A 19,785-nucleotide genomic window follows, 5' to 3' on the forward strand; every position below is an offset into this window, starting at 1 on the left:
GAGGACAGTCAACAAAGGAAGTTGAGCGCTGAGTTCAGGTGCTTTCATTAATGCCAGTAATCTTGCTCGGCCCCGCCACCTGATGCAGCAAGAGCTGACACTGACTTCAAAAGCACCAATGGAATTCCTGAAACCATTCGGTTAGGCTATCATGACCTTGTTGATTGTTTAGAAACGGTTGGTTTGTCATTGAGTCAATGCCCTTCCCCCTGCCTCACTCACAACCACACTCTGCTATAAAGCCTTACAGGAGGTAACATTTCATCTTGTGTTCTACAAATTGAATAAGAGGTCATCTTCCAGGCTGAGTGCATCCCTCACCCTGTAATACATGGCCTACTGATGTATGTGCAGACCAACGGTTTGTTGTGGTGTCAACCTTTTAGTTTCATTACAAGTCCATGCACGTATGGACACAGACACACTGGCACTGAACTTCCAGACACAGGAAGAAAGGTGTAGAATTTGCCAGGTACTCTAGGGTTGAGGTGTGGTGCAGTGGGAGCACACTGGCCCATTCAACAAGGGGAATGTGACAGTGGCCAGAGAGCCACTTACATGACCTGAGTACCCTGACCTGAACCTTAAATGTGTTGGACCACTGACGGCTGGTGTCCCATTTCTCTGAGTAGATGGACATTCTTCCATATGCCCACTGTTTTGCTACAGTACTGAATGCATTCAAAGGCTCCAGCCAGTATCACTCAGAAATGCGGTATAACTTTCTATGAACCCCTTTGTGTAATGCATATCTTAATTTATAAAGGCCTTATGGATTTATAAAGGCTGTTTAAAAGCCTCAAGCTATGGCCATGGTAAAAGTCTTACAATATGATACAGGCATTCATAATGCATTCATAATGCATTATACACCGGTGGTAAAGAAAGTGTTAGATAAGCTACTCTTACTTGAAGAAGTTCCATGGGTATGGTACTATTAAAAGGTTGCTGTCTAGGCTGTTTTTAGCATCTTCCCTCCCCCTTTTGAGTGGCTGAGGTGAAATGCTTGCTTATGAGCCCTTCCCAATAATGAAGAGTAAAAAAATATTTAAAAAAAAGAATAACACTAGGAATACAATACACAATAATGAACCATATACAGGGACCATATGAGGTAGATATGTACATAAAGGCAGGGTAATGTGACTAGGCATCAGAATAGATAATAGGAGTAAGAATCGACCATGGAGAGCGAGATCACACAGTCATCCAGAACAACAGGGGCTTTCATGCAGGACTCGTGTTGTTTTCCTTGAAGCAATCATAAAAGGCATTTAGCTGGCTTGGAAGTTCTTTGTAATCCGTTATTGTGTGCAAGCCCTGCCACATCCAACGAGAGCCGGTGTAACAAGATTACCACCTTCCTCATATATATTGTCCTTTTCCATGTTTTATGTCTTATTGGAGGTCGTAGCGGTGAGTCAGGGATTGGACGTGGTATCAGAAAGCCAATTATGAGGATAACGCCACTGTAATTGACTTGATGTGCACTCCTCCGTGGTGCTTTTCACACCAGGGGATTAGTAGTCCTTCTGCTGACTCAATCACCACTCAGGCTTGTCATCTTTCCATGTCTATACCCCCCCACGCACAGATCATGCACAGTCTCATTTACCATGTGAAGTCAGGCTTGCTGAAGCAGATCTCTAACATGTGGACAGCCTAGGTATTACTAATGAGCCTGGATGCACCAAGGATTGATACACAGACCCTGTTATAGGTTAATGTCTCCGCCTCCATGAATCACTCTGGTAGATGCTCTAGTAGCAGCAGGTTGTAAACAACAAAGCGCTGTAGTACTATCTGTGCAAACCAGCCGCTCTACTTGCTCCCCAGTGCTCTACTGAAGCTTTTTCATATGTTTTGATCCTGTTAATAGTGATTTGCCACGAGGCAGCAGCCTATAAGGAGGGCAGATTTTAGGGCCATGAATGCTGATAGCAGTGCAGAGGGGGAAAGCAAACGAGGAGAATGCCTTGTGGCGGTGGGAGTCACGAGGGCCCTGTACAAGCTGTATCTCAACCTTACAGACGTTTCTCATAGGAGAAAAGCCTAAACAGCCTCAAGGCCACATTTACATTCTTAGAGCCTGGCAAAAGCCCCACAGGTCCACTCAAGTTGAACAATACAAACTGAATCGAAAGCTGGCTTTTTTTGTTGTTGAAGTCTGTCCAAAAAAACAGGGGCTCTTATTTGGGCAAGAATACACTGACGCATAAAGATGAGGGTCCTCCAAAGGATTTTTTGGTCAAGGAAATTGGACTGGACCACTTGACCAAAGACTTCCAAGCTGTGCTTCCCATGGACCATTCTAATCTTTCCTCGCCATCCAGCTCTGGTTGTCAGAATTAGTCTTTCCCCCAAACGTTCTGTCTCCAGTGCCTTATCTGGTGGTGGCTTTCTCTGGGCTCAGAACAGTTTCTACCGCTCTGGCGTCAGGGCTGAAAGAGAGGAGCATCTAGCTAAGCTAGATCTAGTCATGAGCCTGAGCAGCCTCTTCATATTCCCATCCGGGTTTGAAGATCGATTGATAGGACATTTTGTAATTTTTCCAAAGATGTCAAGCTTATTATTGGTCTGTTGTAATGTCATGCATACTGAGAGCATGTACAGAGAGTCAAAACCTGCTTCCTCTCTCTGGTATGTGTGATGAGGAAATAGCTGGGATAAATCAAGAGAAATGGCCAAAGGGAAAGCACGTTGAGCGCTGGTATCTGCTCAAGCCATGGCATTGAAGCTCAGTGTTTTTCCCACCCTGTGGACTTCAGCCGGCCCTCGACAGTTTAGATAAGGTATTAATGTAAACAGGAAACGGCAATACATCAGCAATATAACAGCTCACACCCTGTGGGTTCTGGAACTATTCGGAAAGTCCGGGCAAAGACGCACTGGATTAGAGAGAGAGAGAGAGCTTCAGTTAAGTGGTGCTGGAGAGGGGTTAAGAAAATAGTAATTTCTAGGCAGGAGGCAAGACACTCATCCAGGTGTATGTGAGTGGGTCATCTGAAGTGGTGCCTCTCCTCCCAAAACCCCCCCAACAAAAACCATTGTGAAACTAAATGACAAGTTGTTAAAGAGCACACTCTTTAACCATTGTAATTTTCTTGGGCGGAGTCTGGCATTACGTTTGGTAATTAACAGTATTCTCAGCTGGCTCAAAGCAGGGCAACTACAATACACTCTGTACTAAAGAAAATATCATTTTTTTTCATCAAAAACCCTATTGTGATGTTGTGTTTTAGGGTGCTCTACATTCCCATAACCCTCTGGAGAGTTATTAGCTATGGGGACCACTCATATTAATTTTTATTGACCATTCCCGTAAACAGACTACTATGTTCATCCCCATTATCATGATCTATCCGCCAGCTCAGAGGCCACATTTTCTTCTTACGTACAATGTTTCTCTACCCTGTTCTGTGTCTATATACAATTCACATATGGCATTGTTTAGGAAAGCACAGCCTCCGTTCCAAGCACTGGCCATTTTCTTCTTTTTCCTTTTTACATATTCACATTTTGGGATTACTGTTTCAGAAAATGCTCCTGAGTATTGCCTAAAGCTCTGCTAAATAAAGACTTCAGCTTATTTCCCATCATCTGTAGAGGACCAGATACTGTGAGTTTATTATTTCGCAAGCTCTCTACTCTATGCCTTGTGTACTGGGAGATCAGTCTTGTCAGTGAGCCCACCATCTGATCCCAGGACAGATAGTGTCAGGGACTACAAAGGCTCTTGTGCTATATTAATGTCTCTCAGGGGACCTGCGATGTTGTAGCCTCTATCTCTCCCCGCTTGTGAGGGCACGTGGATGGCTAATTACCGGCAACACCAGCCACAACCTACCCCCTCCTCCTTCTCTCTTTCATCATCCTACCTACTTTCTCCTTCCTTCCCTCTTTTTCAGTGTTCTATGCTTCTTCTCCAGAGAGAAGCAGGCATAGAACATGTGTGAGTGAAGATTTCTCTTGCCTTTTGTGTATACCCTCTGAATTTGTTAGGAATGTATAGCAGGGGTAAGCAATTGCTTGAGCGGATGTTGTACATCCTGTTGATGAATAAATATGTATATCACAGATCCTCTTTGCAAAAGGATACGGTTCACACAACACTATCCTATTAATAAAATATCTCGTATGAACACTTTCTGGAAATATATCCTTTTCCAGTCTCTGTTCTGGGGGGTGGGTAACTTTGTTTTATCTGAAATCCTTATCACACACTGATTAACTTGGCATATAGCAGATTAAAATGTTGTAAGATAAATACTGATATCTTTAGAAATTTGCTATGACATACAGTGCATTCGGAAAGTATTCAGACCCCTTGACTTTTTCCACAGTTTGTTACATTACAGCCGTATTCTAAAATTGAATAAATGGTTTCCCCCTCAATCTACACACAATACCCCAAAATGACAAAGCAAAAACATTTTTTTTTTTTTATTTGTGCAAAAAAAAACTAAACACTTATCACATTTACATAAGCATTCAGACCCTTTACTCAGTACTTTGTTGAAGCACTTTGTTGAAGCACCTTTAGCAGCGCTTACAGCCTGGAGTCTTCTTTCATATGACGCCATAAGCTTGGCACACCTGTATTTGGGGAGTTTCTCCCATTCTTCCCTGCAGATCCTCTCAGGCTGCACTGCTATTTTCAGGTCTCTCCAGAGATGTTTGATCAGGTTCAAGTCCGGGCTTTGGCTGGGCCACTCAAGGACATTCAGAGACTTGTCACGAAGCCACTCCTGCGTTGTCTTGGCTGTGTACTTAGGGTCTTTTTCTTGTTGAAAGGTGTACCTTTGCCCCAGTCTGAGGTCCTGAGCGCTCTGGAGCAGGTTTTCATCAAGGATCTCTGTATTTTGCTCCGTTCATCTTTCCCTCGATCCTGACTAGTTTCCCAGTCCCTGCCACTGAAAAACATTCTCACAGCATGATGCTGCCACCACCATGCTTCACCGTAGGGATGGTGCCAGGTTTCCTCCAGATGTGACGCTTCGCATTCAGGCCAAAGGGTTCAATCTTGGTTTCATCAGACAAGAGAATCTTGTTTCTCATGGTCTGAGAGTCCTTTAGTTTTCTTTTGGCAAACTCAAAGTAGGCTGTAATGTGCCTTTTACTGAGAAGTGGCTTCCATCTGGCCACTCTACCATAATGGCCTAATTGGTGGAGTGCTGCAGAGATGGTTGCCCTTCTTGAAGGTTCTCCCATCTCCACAGAGGAACTGTGGAGCTCTGTCAGAGTTACCATCAGGTTCTTGGTCACCTCCCTGACCAAGGCCCTTCTCCCCCGATTGCTCAGTTTGGCCCAGCGGCCAGCTCTAGGAAGAGTCTTGGTGGTTCCAAACTTACTCCATTTAACAATGATGCGAGGCCACTGTCTTCTTGGGGACCTTCAATGCTGCAGAAATGTTTTGGTACCCTTCCCCAGATCTGTGCCTCAACACAATCTTGTCTTGGAGCTCTATGGACAATTCATTCGACCTCATGGCTTGGTTTTTGCTCTGACATGGACTGTCAGCTGTGGGATCTCTTATAGACAGGTGTGTGCCGATAATGACAAAGCAAAAACATATTTAAATAAAAATAAAATACCTTAATTACATAAGTATTCAGACCCTTTGCTATGATACTCTAAATTGCGCTCAGGTACATCCTGTTTCCATTGATCATTCTTAAGATGTTTAAATATGTACTGTGTGTAGATTGAGTTGAAAAAAAAAATACATTTTAGAATAAGGATAATGTTGAAAAAGTCAAAGGTCTGAATACTTTCCGAATGCACTGTAACAGCTTTGGATTTCACCGTCTAAAAAGTGAATGATTTTGACCATTTGTAACTTCATGGAGGAGAGCGGCTCTCTTCTCCAGTTCCGACCATTGTGGCTCGCAAAAATGATTGCTGTCCTTGTTATGAAATTACACCTTTACCCTGTTCATGTAAAAATGACCGAATGCACTGACTGTTTAAAGCAGTACTACCAAAAATTATTTGTATGGTGAACTTGGCAATCAAAAAGCCCCAATCAGCAGTTGGATGTGCAATCAGCAAGATGTACCGTAGATTCCGGACTATAAGCCGCAACTTTTTTCCCAGGCTTTGAACCTCGCGGCTTAAACAATGACGCGGCTAATATATGGATTTTTCCCGCTTTCAATTTTTTTCTCTCCAAATAAACACATTCTGTGACGTGCTCAGTTTTTTGGCGGCATGAAGCTTTCATTAGACCAATGAAATTGCCGAACGGGTTAAGGTCAAACAACTTTTTTGTTTACTGTTTAGATTAAATCGAGCGCTCTCAAACTTCCCATCATTCTGATTACGGTAGTCATTTTGTCACCCTCATCATGGCAAAGACACGGAGAAATGCATATGATGCAGCTTTCAAGTTGAAGGCGATTGATCTGGCTGTTGGAAAAGGAAATAGAGCTGCTGCACGGGAGCTTGGTCTTAATGAGTGGATGATAAGACGTTGGAAAAAGCAGCGTGAGGAATTGACTCAGTGCAAAAAGACAACTAAAGCTTACTGCTATTTTTTTATTTTTTGTTACAAGCCGTGTTTCGTTAAAGCCTATTTATTTTTGTTACAAGCCGTGTTTCGTTAAAGCCTGTGTAAAGTTCATTTGTTTCAATGTACTGGTAGGCACCTGCGGCTTATAGGCATGAACTCTGACGGACAGGGAGGAGGCACAGGCAGGCGTTGCATTCCACCTCACCTTAGGAACAAAGAAGTTTGTTCAAAATAATATTTTTTTTTTTTATTCAGTGGGTGCGTCTTATATTCAGGTGCGCTTAATAGTCCGGAAATTACGGTAAGTTGTGTCCACTCCGGTAGCCTACACAGCTCAGCTGGTAAAACACATTTGGCAACAATGATCCAGTAAATTATATTGGTTGTCCCTCAATTAATAAAGCCTGTGATCTAATATTGCGTAAGCCATTATACAAACATCTGAATGCTGAAGGTGCAGCTACTACCTCTATTAGAACAGGGATAGGGTTGGCCTACCACACGTTGGCGCGAGCGAGCAGCTGCATCTCCTGCACTGAGTGCACAGTTGTTATTTGACGTGTGGGTCAATGCCACGCAGATACATGAATAACAGTTTGATAGGCTGAAGGAGATGACTCATTAATTCAGTCAGATTAAAGCTATTTTTAGAATAAGTAAAATGTCGTTGTGAACCAGCATTTCGTAACCTTTGAATCAGTTTTCTAACATATGCACTCGCATCTTAAAGGTGCAATATGTAGAAATTGTTCTGCCATTTCCCGGTTGCTAAAATTCTAATGGTTCACCTAATTGAAGTTTAACAAAATAAGTGCCTTTTATAAAGTATTTATAACCCTTGACTTTTTCCATGTTTTGTTACAGCCTGATTTTAAAATTGATTTAAATTTAGATTTTTTTTGGTCACTGGCCTACACACAATATCCCACAATGTCAAAGGGGAATTATGTTCAACATTTTTTTCAAATAAATGTTAAATAACGAGTAAGTATTCAACCCCTTTGTTATGGCAAGCCTAAATATGTTCAGGAGTAAACATGTGCTTAACAAGTCACATAAGTTGTATGGACTCGCTCTGTGTGCAATAATAGTGTTTAGCATTTTTTTTGAATGACTACCTCAACTCTGTACCCTACACATACTATTATATGTAAGTGCCCTCAGTTGAGCAGTGCATTTCAAACACAGATTCAACCACAAAGATCAGGAAGGATTTCCAATGCCTTGCAAAGAAGGGCACCTATTAGTACTGTAGATGTGTAAAAATAAAATAAAAAACAGACTGAATATCTCTTTGAGCATGGTGAAGTTATTTAATGGCTGTGATAGGAGAAAACTGAGGATGGATAAACAACAATGTAGTTACTCCACAATACGAACCTAATTGAAAAGAAGGAAGCCTGTACAGAATAAAAATATTAAAAAACAATCCTGTTTGCAAAAGGAACTAAAGTACTACTGCAAAAAATGTTGCAAAGCAATTCACTTTTTGTACTAAATACAAAGTGTTGTGTTGTATTCGATTTGCTCCAAACATATTACTGAGTACCACTCTCCATATTTTCAAGCATAGTGTTGGCTGCACCATATTATGCGTATGCTTGGAATCGTTAAGGACTGGGGAGTTTTTTGGAATAAAAAAGAATAAGAATGGAGCTAATCACAGGCAAAATCCTAGAGGAAAACCTAGTTCAGTCTGCTTTCACTAGACACAGATGAATTCACCTTTCAGCAGGGCAATAACTTAAAACACAAGAACAAATATACACTGGAGTTGCTTACCAAGAAGACTGAATGTTCCTGAGTGGCCGAGTTACAGTTTTGACTTAAATATACTTGAAAATCTATGGTAAGACCTGAAAATGTTTGTGTAGCAATGATCAACAAACAATTTGCAGAACTTGAAGAATTTTGAAAATAATAATGGTCAAATGTTGTACAATCCAGGTGTGGAAAGCTCTTGAGACTTACCCAGAAAGACTCACAGCTGTAATTGCTGCCAAAGGTGCTTCTACAAAGTATTGACTCATGGGTGTGCATACTTATATAAATTTGATATTTCTGTATTTAATTTTCCCCAAAATAAAAATAAAAAACATGTATTCACTTTATCATTATGGGGTATTGTATGTAGATGGGTGAGGAGAAAACATTTTTTATTTAAGACTGTCTTAAATCAGAATGTAACAAAAAAAAAGTGGAATAATGGGTATGAATACTTTCTAAAGGAAATGTATTAAATCAAATTTTATGTCACATGCACATTTTAGACCTGTGAAATGCTTACTTACAAGCCCTTAACCAACAATGCAGTTAAGAAAAGTACAATAATAATTTAAAAAAAGTTACAAATAATTAAAGAGCAGCAGTAAAATAACAATAGCGAGGCTATATACAGGGTGTACCGATACAGAGTCAATGTGCGGGGGCACCGGTTAGTCGAAGTAATATGTACATGTAGGTAGAGTTATTAAATTCACTATGCAAAGATAATAAACAGAGAGTAGCAGCAGGGGGGGGGGGGCGCAATGCAAATAGTCTAGGTAGCCATTTGACTAGATGTTCAGGAGTCTTACGGCTTGGGGGTAGAAGCTGTTTAGAAGCCTCTTGGACCTATATTTGGATCTCCGGTACCGCTTGCCGTGCGGTAGCAGAGACCAGTCTAAGACTAGGGTGGCTGGAGTCTGACAATTTTTAGGGCCTTCCTCTGACACCGCCTGGTATAGAGGTCCTGGATGGCAGGGAGCTTGGTCACAGTGATTTACTGGGCCGTATGCACTATACTTTGTAGTGCCTTGCGGTCGGAGGCCGAGCAGTTGCCATACCAGGCAGTGATGCAACCAGTCAGGATGCTCTCGATAGTGCAGCTGTAGAACCTTTTTAGGATCTGAGGACCCATGCCAAATCTTTTCAGTCTCCTGCGGAGGAATAGGTTTTGGTGTGCCCTCTTCACGACTGTCTTGGACCATGTTAGTTTGTTGGTGATGTGGACACCAAGGAACTTGAAACTCTAAACCTGCTCCACTACAGCCCCTTAAATGAGAAAGGGGGCGTGCTCAGTCCTCCTTTTCCTGTAGTTCACAATCATCTCCTTTGTCTTGATCATGTTAAGGGAGAGGTTGTTGTCCTGGCACCACACGGCCAAGTCTCTGACCTCCTCCCTATAGGCTGTCTCGTTGTTGTCGGTGATCAGGCCTACCACTGTTGTGTCATCTGAAAACGTAATGATGGTGTTGGAGTCGTGCCTGGCCATGCAGTCATGAATGAACAGGGAGTACAGGAGGGGACTGAGCACGCACCCCTGAGGGGCCCCCGTGTTGAGGATCAGCATTGCGGATGTGTTGTTACCTACCCTTACCACCTGGGGGCGGCCCGTCAGGAAGTCCAGGATCCAGTTGCAGAGGGAGGTGTTTAGTCCCAGGGTCCTTAGCTTAGTGATGAGCATTGAGGGCACTATGGTGTTCCTTTTGTCCAGGTGGGAAAGGGCAGTGTGGAGTGCAATAGAGATTGCGTCATCTGTGGATCTGTTGGAGCGGTATGCAAATTGGAGTGGGTCTAGGATAACGGTGTTGATGTGAGCCATGACCAGCCTTTCAAAGCACTTCATGGCAATGGACGTGAGTGCTACGGGTCGGTAGTCATTTAGGCAGATTACATTAGTGTACTTGTGCACAGGGACTATGGTGGTCTGTTTGAAACATGTAGGTATTACAGACTCAGACAGGGAGCAGTTGAAAATGTAAGTGAAGACACTTGCCAGTTGGTCAGCGCATGCTCGGAGTACACGTCCTGGTAATCTGTCTGGCCCTCCGGCCTTATGAATGTTGACGTGTTTAAAGGTCTTACTCACGTCGGCTATGGAGAGAGTGATTACACAGTCATCCGGAACAGCTGATGCTCTCATGCATGTTTCAGTGTTAATTGCCTCGAAGCGAGTCTGTAATAGTTTGCCCTGTCACATCTGATGAGAGTCGGACCTGGTGTAGTATGATTCGATCTTAGTCCTGTATTGATGCTTTGCCTGTTTGATGGTTCATCAGTGGGTATAGCGGGATTTTTTCCCGGATTAGAGTCCCGCTCCTTGAAAGCGGCAGCTCTACCCTTTAGCTCAGTGTGGATGTTGTCTGTAATCCATGGCTTCTGGTTGGGGTATGTATGTACAGTCACTGTGAGGATGACGTCGTCGATGCACTTATTGATGAAGCCGGTGACTTATGTGGTGTACTCCTCAATGCCATCGGAGGAGTAAAGGTGGTCTTGAGTATTTTTTCCCCTCTGGTCGCACATTTAACATGCTGGTAGAAATTAGGTAAAACAGATTTAAGTTTCCCTGCATTAAATTCCACGCCCACTAGGAGCGCCGCCTCTGGATGAGCGTTTTACTGTCAGCTTATGGCCGTATACAACCCATTGAGTGTGTGTCTTAGTGCCAGTATCGGTTTGTGGTGGTAAATAGACAGCTCTGATTTTTTTTTAAGTAAGCTCTTGGTAAATAGTGTGGTCTACAGCTTATCATGATATACTCTACCTCAGACGAGAAAACCTCAAGACTTCCTTAGATATCGTGCACCAGCTGTTGTTTGCAAATATACATATACCACCACCCCTTGTCCTACCAGAGGCTGTTGTTCTATCCTGCCAATACATTGTGTAACCTGCCAGCTGTATGTTATTCATGTAGTCGTTCAGCCACAACTTGGTGAAAAAAAAGATATTACAGTTTTTAATGTCCTGTTGGTAGGATATACATAAAAGTGCTTGTAGTTTGTCCACTTAATTATCCAGCGATTGTACGATGGCCAATAGTACCAATGGCAAAGGCAGATTAGCCACTCGTCGCCGGATCCTTACAAGGCAACCCGATCTCCTTCCGCGATATCTCCGTCTTTTTCTCCTGCAAATGACGGGGATGAGGGCCTCGTCGGATGTCTGGAGTAAATCCCTCTTGTCCGGCTGATTGAAGAAAAATGATTTGTCCAGTTCAAGGTGAGAAATCACTGTTCTGATGTCCAGAAGCTCTTTTCGGTCATAAGAGATGGTAGCAGCAACATTATGAACAAAATAAGTTACAAACAACCTGAAAAAACTAACAAAATAGCATGGCTGGTTAACAGCCCATAAAACGTCAGCCGTCCCCTCCGGCGCCATTACATGTATAGTGTAGAGAATCATTGTACCATCTAAACCGCTGTGAAATATATTTTAAATAACCAAAAATGTTGTATTTTTGAAGCTGGTGTACAAAACCGAAAGTAAAAGATGCAAAAGCGAAACTTAAAAATGGGAAGCATAGAAATAGTGCACATAGAACAGATCTACTGCTTCTTGGAGTTGCTTTCAATGAGAAACTCACATTTAGAAACTCACGTTTCTATTAGAATTTTGTCGAGTTGCCCTAAAAGTTACATATTGCAGCTTTAAACATTTGAACTGGGGAACGATGCATATCGGTGAATTGTTACATCCCTAATGGTTGTCCTTGTAAGCCCTTGGGCCTACTTCCCCTCAGAGGAAGTGTCATGCTGTCACTCTGAAACTGGACCCTGGCCTTCCGTATGGAGCGCATATGGCCATGATCTGCATCATACTTCTCCTCTTGGTCCATTGTTGGTCAATGAGGAAGTTGCTGTTGTCCAATCAATGTAGTGCCTTGCCATTAACACTAAACACTGTAAAGAGATGCTAGATTATTGGTCATAGGGTTGGTGCACATACGCATGTACACACAGTGTCCCATAAAGCTTGACAGTATAAAACAAAACATTTGCAAGAGGAGGACTATTTCACAGGGGGACTTATACAAATTCATGTGGCCTGTAAACCCAAAGTCAAATAAAGTGCAGTCTGAGAACTCTTTACGACAAAAGTCTTGTAGCCAAACATTGACTCTATAAAACAGAGCGTGTGAGTACTGTAAGTAGGGAGGCAACCAGGAAATGTTACAGTAGCTGTGGAAACCAAACAGAACTAGCTTACTTAATTGTTGCTATGTTTGAGCGATGCTAGCTAGTAAAAACTATTGTCTGCCTTTCATTTCTGTACATGTGACACGTACGGAAAAGTATGTTCAAGAATAATGTATCAAATATGGTGGTCACAGTTCATAAGCATGGCAGACAACATTGTTTTCCTCATAGCTCACATTGGAATGGATCCATGCATTTCCATTTTAACGTTGACTGCGCAAACAGATTGGATACATTTCTTGGATTCCATTTTTGGAAAACCCACAGCTGGCTTCTTCCTTCCCAGCTCTGTTCTCTGCAGTATTGCTCTCACACCTACCTAGCCAATCAGAACACTTTTTGATTGAGACTTGGAAGGGAGCTTGGCTACATGTGTAATAGCATGAAGATTACTTTGATACAGTAAACCAGAAAAGTTAGAAAACTGTAACCTGATAGGAAAAATAATATGAGTGGAGGCTGTTATAGCAGCAAAGGGGGGACTAACTTCATATTAATGGCCATGATTTTGGAATGAGATGTTCGACGAGCAGGTGTCCACATACTTTTGGTCATGTAGTGTATTTATTGTCTAAAATTGTTGCCTAAAATAGCCTACATAGGAATAGAAATGAATAGGCTAATTGATGGCCAACAGATGCAAATTTGTCATTGTCAGTTTCATTGTCGACTTTTCCCCGATAACAGAAGCACGCGAGGGAGTTCCATAACTTCCATTTCAAAATGTCCACTCTCGCAGCGCTCAACACTCAAAAACTGAGCATGAGTAAACATGCTGACCAGACCGCTCACGCTCATGTTGATTTTGTCCACCCACTCCAGACACCATCAGGACACGCAGGTTGAAATATCAAAACGAACTCTGAACCAACTATATTAATTTGGGGACAAATCGAAAAGCATGAAACATTTTGACAATTTAGCTAGCTTGCTTGCTGTTGCTAGCTAATTTGTCCTGGGTTATAAACATTGGGTTGTTATTTTACCTGAAATGCACAAGGTCCTCTACTCTGACAATTAATCCACAGATAAAAGGGTAAATCAAGTTTGTTTCTAGTGATCGCTCCTCCTTCAGGCTTCTTCTTTGGACTTTATATGGCAGTTGGCAACCAACTTTAAGGTGCATTACCACCACCAACTGGACTGGAGTGTGGACCTCAGTTCATTTTTCAATCCCCTACGTGGGTATATGCTCCTAAAAACCAATGAGGAGATGGGACTTGCAGCACATGAAGCTTCATAAATAGAACCATGTTTTATTTTAGCCCCTGGCTATGCAGACGCTCGTTGGCGTGTGCGAGCAGTGTGGGTGCAATGATTGAATAACATGTATGTGTACATTTATTTTGCGACAGAGCGATGTGGACAGCATGTAAAACACTTCGCTTGATATGGTTTTTCCTAAGCAAAGTCAACATTATAATGCAGTTTAAACCACCTCTGAGCAAATGTATCCAATGGTCTAAAGAGCGCCTAAAGTCGTTTTCCTGTGATTTGTCACCTTTATTTCTTGATGCACATCAGTTCTAGCGTGTTATGTTTGATGGAAAAGGGGTTGGAAATAGGTGTCTCCATAATGACAATCAATATAGCCTACCTACAACTGATAAAGTTGTCACGATGTGTGCGTGTACTGCTCTCGCTCCCTGCTGCAGCGCTCATCTTAACACACACACCCCTTCGCCACCACTCAGAAACAGGCTGCCTCATTGCCTGTTAGTCAGCAGCAGGCCACTGTGAAATATAGATTTTTAAGAAATTGCCATGGCGGCCGCGGTGCAATTTAGAAGTAGCCCAAAAACCCGCGACCAATACATTTACACCCGCGACATCGTTTTCAAAGTTGCAACATTTCTGGAAAACTGCGAACATGGCAACCCAGCTCACACTAAGCAGTGGACAGCTGCTGGGCTCAGGCCCCGCAAAGTGCTTGATTAGGAGGCATGGATAAGAAGATATGTCTCCCTGGGAATTCACTCTCCCTGCGGGTCAGACCGTTCGCTCTTTGGAATCTTCCGTTTTCTCGTTTTCCTTACTCCCTCTTGATTTGACCACCCTTTTTGTTGTTACTTTCCCCTCTCTCTGCCACTCCTCTCTTTATCTCTCGTTGACTTGCTCTCACCGTTTCACTCGCACTCTCTCCCCAATTCATATTCTCCTTTGCCTTTTTTGTCAATCTCTTACCTTCCCTGGCGCCCCCTCCCCATCTCGGTCTTTCTCTCTGTGTGTACGTACTCCTGTTCTTCTCTATGTGGAGTCTGTCTGTAATGGGCTCTTAGCCGTGACTACATTATTGATGTGGCGGATCGGGTGACAGACAGACAGGGGGCTGAGCCTGTATGGGTGCCGCTAAAGAGTGAGGGGAGAGGCCAAGTCCAGTGCTCTCCCTCTCTCTCTCCCACTCCCTTTTCCTTTCTCTTTGGCTCGGTCTCCCTCACTTTATCCCCTGCACACTCTCGCGCTTTATCCCTCATTCGCCAGCTCTCTCCTCGTCTGAATGCATTTGTCATGTGGCTCTTCCCCCTGCCCAGGCTCCGATCGGATTCACAGAATCGCTCCGTAAGTTGGGCTCTCCTATTTTTATTTTTTTTTAAATCTCAAATTCTCCTCTATGCTTGCTTTAGGCAACTGTTGCTGGTGGCAGCTCGCTTTGCCAGCGGGTTTAGGCATAATGACTTAAGCGGCAGACAAACTGATGGACCGATATAGACACAGACAGACTGATAGACAGAAACAGACAGACGGATAAAAACTGTGAGAGAGGGGGAGGGAGTGACGGAGACAGGGGAGTGTGCAGCGTCACTGACACATTCGGTCTGTGTATGCAGTGTGTGCGTGAAGTTGCAAGGGGACTTTCGACACCAGGGGTGCTCTGTTATTCGACAGGATGTAGGGCTTTGAACAAGCTGACTGGCAAGTTAACGAGGCGCTTGTTCACGTTCGGAAGCAGCGGGTACGTCTTAGTCACGGTGTTGCTCTATGTTTTGGTGAAAACACGATTACATATGAACACACAACGACACCCTTGTTGTGTTTTTGTTGATAAAATAGTAGAACATGGTTTCTCAATTGAATAATGAACATGATTGTTGATGACCCAAATACATTTTTAAGGTCTGCTATTTAAGGGAAGTAAAAATATGTTTGAGTGGGGATAGTTCATATTTTCAAGATTTTTACTGCACTTTGAGTTCAGCACCTTTTGGAACCAGAATATGCATTATTATGATTTAAAAAAAAATCTTGGATGCAACGTTATATATATATCATAATAATATTATGTGCCATTTAGCATACACTTTTGTCCAAAGCGACTTAGTAATGCGTGCATGCATTTTACGTACTGGTGGACCCGGGAATTGAACCCACTATATGGGCCGCGCTCTACCAACTGAGCTGTTTCTGTCATCTCCAGTTGTTAGCCATTTCACCATTCAGACGTCTTCTTCACTTGAAGGAGCCTGCACTGAGCACTCCTGGTATAATAAAGGGATTTTCTCAGGAGATTGGAACTGTCTACGCTTCAAAGGGCAGGGAGGGAGAGAATGTTGCCTGGAGCAAGATTATAGCTGAAAGCCGGCCGTATCAGGGGAGATGATTAATTTGTTAGGGTTTTTCAGCATCCGCTTGAATGAAATCCCATGGATTGGTATTATCTTGTGTTGGTAGTCTATCTTGGCTCTGTTCGAGCACCACCAAGCACAGCGGAACAGTCACAAAATTAAGCGCAAACTTATTTTTTCTGTTCGTGTAATTTTACTGTGCTGATCCACTAGATGCTTGATTTTCAGTTCTTTCTATGCAGGTTTGGGGTGAATTATGTCCCAAGAGTTTGCTTTTAATGTTGGATTAAAATGAAAAGGTCAGGGCCTGTATTCATAAAGCGTGTCATGCCCGAAAACAGTGCACAGATACCAGCCATTTGAGTGATGCTATCTCTGGTCTGGCTTGATGAATGGAAGGTGTCACTATGGAGCAGTAAACCTGGAGAATTTGTCAAATGATGGCATCGCTTGTCCTCGTTGAGGAATGATGAGTCATGAAAGGGCTGGTGGCTACTCTGATGCTGGCTGGAATATTATATGACCAGTCGCTGCATGGGAACCATTGCTTTATAGATTGATTTTGAAATTATTGTGTAATTAACTGTGTGATTTTTCACAGCAGAGAATTGGAGTGTGAATTGAATAGTGCCCAAAGGCGCTTGTATTACAAAAAACTTGCACTGGCTCTGTGCACACTCACTGGACTCTACTCACACATGACACTCCTATACACACACACATGCATATTGATGCCACACCAACTCACACTCTTCACATACAGTGCTGCTACTCTGTTTATTATCTATCCTGATTGCCGAGACACTTCCCACTAACTACACTACCGTTCAAAAGTTTGGGGTCACTTAGAAATGTCCTTGTTTTTGAAAGAAAAGCAAAAAATATTCTCCATTAAAATAACATCAAATTGATCAGAAATACAGTGTAGACATTTAATGTTGTAAATGACTATTGTAGCTGGAAACTGCATGTTTTTTCTGGATTATCTACAGTGGGGAGAACAAGTATTTGATACACTGCCGATTTTGCAGGTTTTCCTACTTACAAAGCATGTAGAGGTCTGTAATTTTTATCATAGGTACACTTCAACTGTGAGAGACGGAATCTAAAACAAAAATCCAGAAAATTACAAATGTACAGAAACCTGTTTGCAATTACAGAGATCATGCGTTTCCTGTAGTTCTTGACCAGGTTTGCACACACTGCAGCAGGGATTTTGGCCCACTCCTCAATACAGACCTTCTCCAGATCCTTCGGGTTTCGGGGCTGTCGCTGGGCAATACGGACTTTCAGCTCCCTCCAAAGATTTTCTATTGGGTTCAAGTCTGGAGACTGGCTAGGCCACTCCAGGACCTTGAGATGCTTCTTACGGAGCCACTCCTTAGTTGCCCTGGCTGTGTGTTTTGGGTCGTTGTCATGCTGGAAGACCCAGCCACGACCCATCTTCAATGCTCTTACTGAGGGATGGAGGTTGTTGGCCAAGATCTCGCGATACATGGCCCCATCCATCCTCCCCTCAATACGGTGCAGTCGTCCTGTCCCCTTTGCAGAAAAGCATCCCCAAAGAATGTTTCCACCTCCATGCTTCACAGTTGGGATGGTGTTCTTGGGGTTGTACTCATCCTTCCTCCAAACATGGCGAGTGGAGTTTAGTCCAAAAAGCTCTATTTTTGTCTCATCAGACCACATGACCTTCTCCCATTCCTCCTCTGGATCATCCAGATAGTCATTGGCAAACTTCAGACGGGCCTGGACATGCGCTGGCTTGAGCAGGGGGACCTTGCGTGTGCTGCAGGATTCTAATCCATGACGGCGTAGTGTGTTACTAATGATTTTCTTTGAGACTGTGGTCCCAGCCCTCTTCAGGTCATTGACCAGGTCCTGCCGTGTAGTTCTGGGCTGATCCCTCACCTTCCTCATGATCATTGATGCCCCACGAGGTGAGATCTTGCATGGAGCCCCAGACCGAGGGTGATTGACCGTCATCTTGAACTTCTTCCATTTTCTAATAATTGCACCAACAGTTGTTGCCTTCTCACCAAGCTGCTTGCCTATTGTCCTGTAGCCCATCCCAGCCTTGTGCAGGTCTAGAATTCTATCCCTGATGTCCTTACACAGCTCTCTGGTCTTGGCCATTGTGGAGAGGTTGGAGTTTGTTTGATTGAGTGTGTGGACAGGTGTCTTTCATACAGGTAACGAGTTCAAACAGGTGCAGTTAATACAGGTAATGAGTGGAGAACATGAGGGCTTCTTAAAGAAAAACTAACAGGTCTGTGAGAGCCGGAATTGTTACTGGTTGGTAGGTGATGAAATACTTATGTCATGCAATAAAATGCAAATGAATTACTTAAAAATCATACAATGTGATTTTCTGGATTTTTGTTTTAGATTCCGTCTCTCACGGTTGAAGTGTACCTATGATAAAAATTACAGACCTCTACATGCTTTGTAAGTAGGAAACACTGCCGATTTTGCAGGTTATCAAATACTTGTTCTCCCCACTGTATATAGGCGTACAGAGGCCCATTATCAGCAACCATCACTCCTGTGTTCCAATGGCATGTTGTGTTAGCTAATCCAAGTTTATCATTTTTAAAAGGCTAATTGATCATTACCCTTTTGCAATTATGTCAGGACAGCTGAAAACTGTTTTACTGATTAAAAAAGCAATACAACTGGCCTTTAGACTAGTTGAGTATCTGGAGCATCAGCATTTGTGGGTTCGATTACAGGTTACAAATAACTTTTTTCTGAAAAGCATCAGTCTATTCTTGTTCTGAGAAATGAAGGCTATTCCATGTGAGAAATTGCCAAGAAACTGAAGATCTGGTACAATGCTGTGTACCACTCCCTAAACAGAACAGCGCAAACTGGCTCTAACCAGAATAAGAAAGAGTGGGAGGCCCTGGTGCACAACTGAGCAAGAGGACAAGTACATTAGTGTCTAGTTTGAGAAACAGACGCCTCACAAATCCTCAACTGGCAGCTTCATTAAATAGTACCTGCAAAACACCAGTCAACGACAACAGTGAAGAGGTGACTCCGGGATGCTGGCATTCTAGACAGAGTTGCAAAAATAAAATATTAAAATGGGCAAAAGAACACAAACACTGGACAAAAGACATTTTCCAAAGTTATACAATTATTGCTGTCTGTTCCGAAAATAATAAAATAATCCAGAATAGATTTCTGCACCATTAGTAGGCCCATCATTTCAAAATCAAATGGTATTAGTCACATGCGCCGAATACAAAGGTGTAAACCTTAGAGTGAAATGCTTACTTACGAGCCCCTAACCAACAATGCAGTTAAAACAAAAAAAGATAAAAATAACAAGTAATTAATAAACAATTAAAGAGCAGCAGTAAAATAACAGCAAGACAATATACAGGTGGGTACCGATACAGAGTCAATGTGCAGGGGCACATTTGATTAGGTGTTCAGGAGTCTTATGGCTTCAGGGTAGAAGCTGTTTAGAGGCCTCTTGGACCTAGACTTTGTACTCCGGTACTGCTTGCTGTGCAGTAGCAGAGACCAGTCTATGACTAGGGTGGCTGGAGTCTTTGACCATTTTTTAGGGCCTTCCTCTGACACCGCCTGGTATAGAGGTCTTGGGTGGCAGGGAGCTTGGTCCTGGGCCTTTTGCACTACCTCTGTAGTGCCTTGCGGTCGGAGACTGAGCATTTGCCATACCAGGCGGTGATGCAACCTGTCAGGATGCTCTCGGTGGTGCAGCTGTAGAACC

The 19,785-nt window shown here is 43.0% G+C and overlaps 1 protein-coding gene across 3 annotated transcripts in view; it reads left to right on the forward strand.

The window, feature by feature from the left end:
* Positions 1-19,785, forward strand: part of peak1 (pseudopodium-enriched atypical kinase 1) — a 298,755-nt gene that overhangs the window by 114,054 nt on the left and 164,916 nt on the right. The window contains exon 1 of one of the 3 annotated variants that reach the window (XM_014123827.3): positions 14,646-15,036. The exons of the other annotated variants lie outside the window; for them this stretch is intronic. The gene's annotated coding sequence lies outside the window, so the exon portion shown is untranslated. Of the gene's footprint in view, positions 1-14,645; positions 15,037-19,785 lie in introns of those variants that run through there. 3 annotated transcript variants of the gene reach the window in all.

Source organism: Salmo salar, chromosome 10 (genome assembly GCF_965601325.2).
Source record: "Salmo salar chromosome 10, fSalSal1, whole genome shotgun sequence".
NCBI classification, from domain to species: domain Eukaryota; kingdom Metazoa; phylum Chordata; class Actinopteri; order Salmoniformes; family Salmonidae; genus Salmo; species Salmo salar.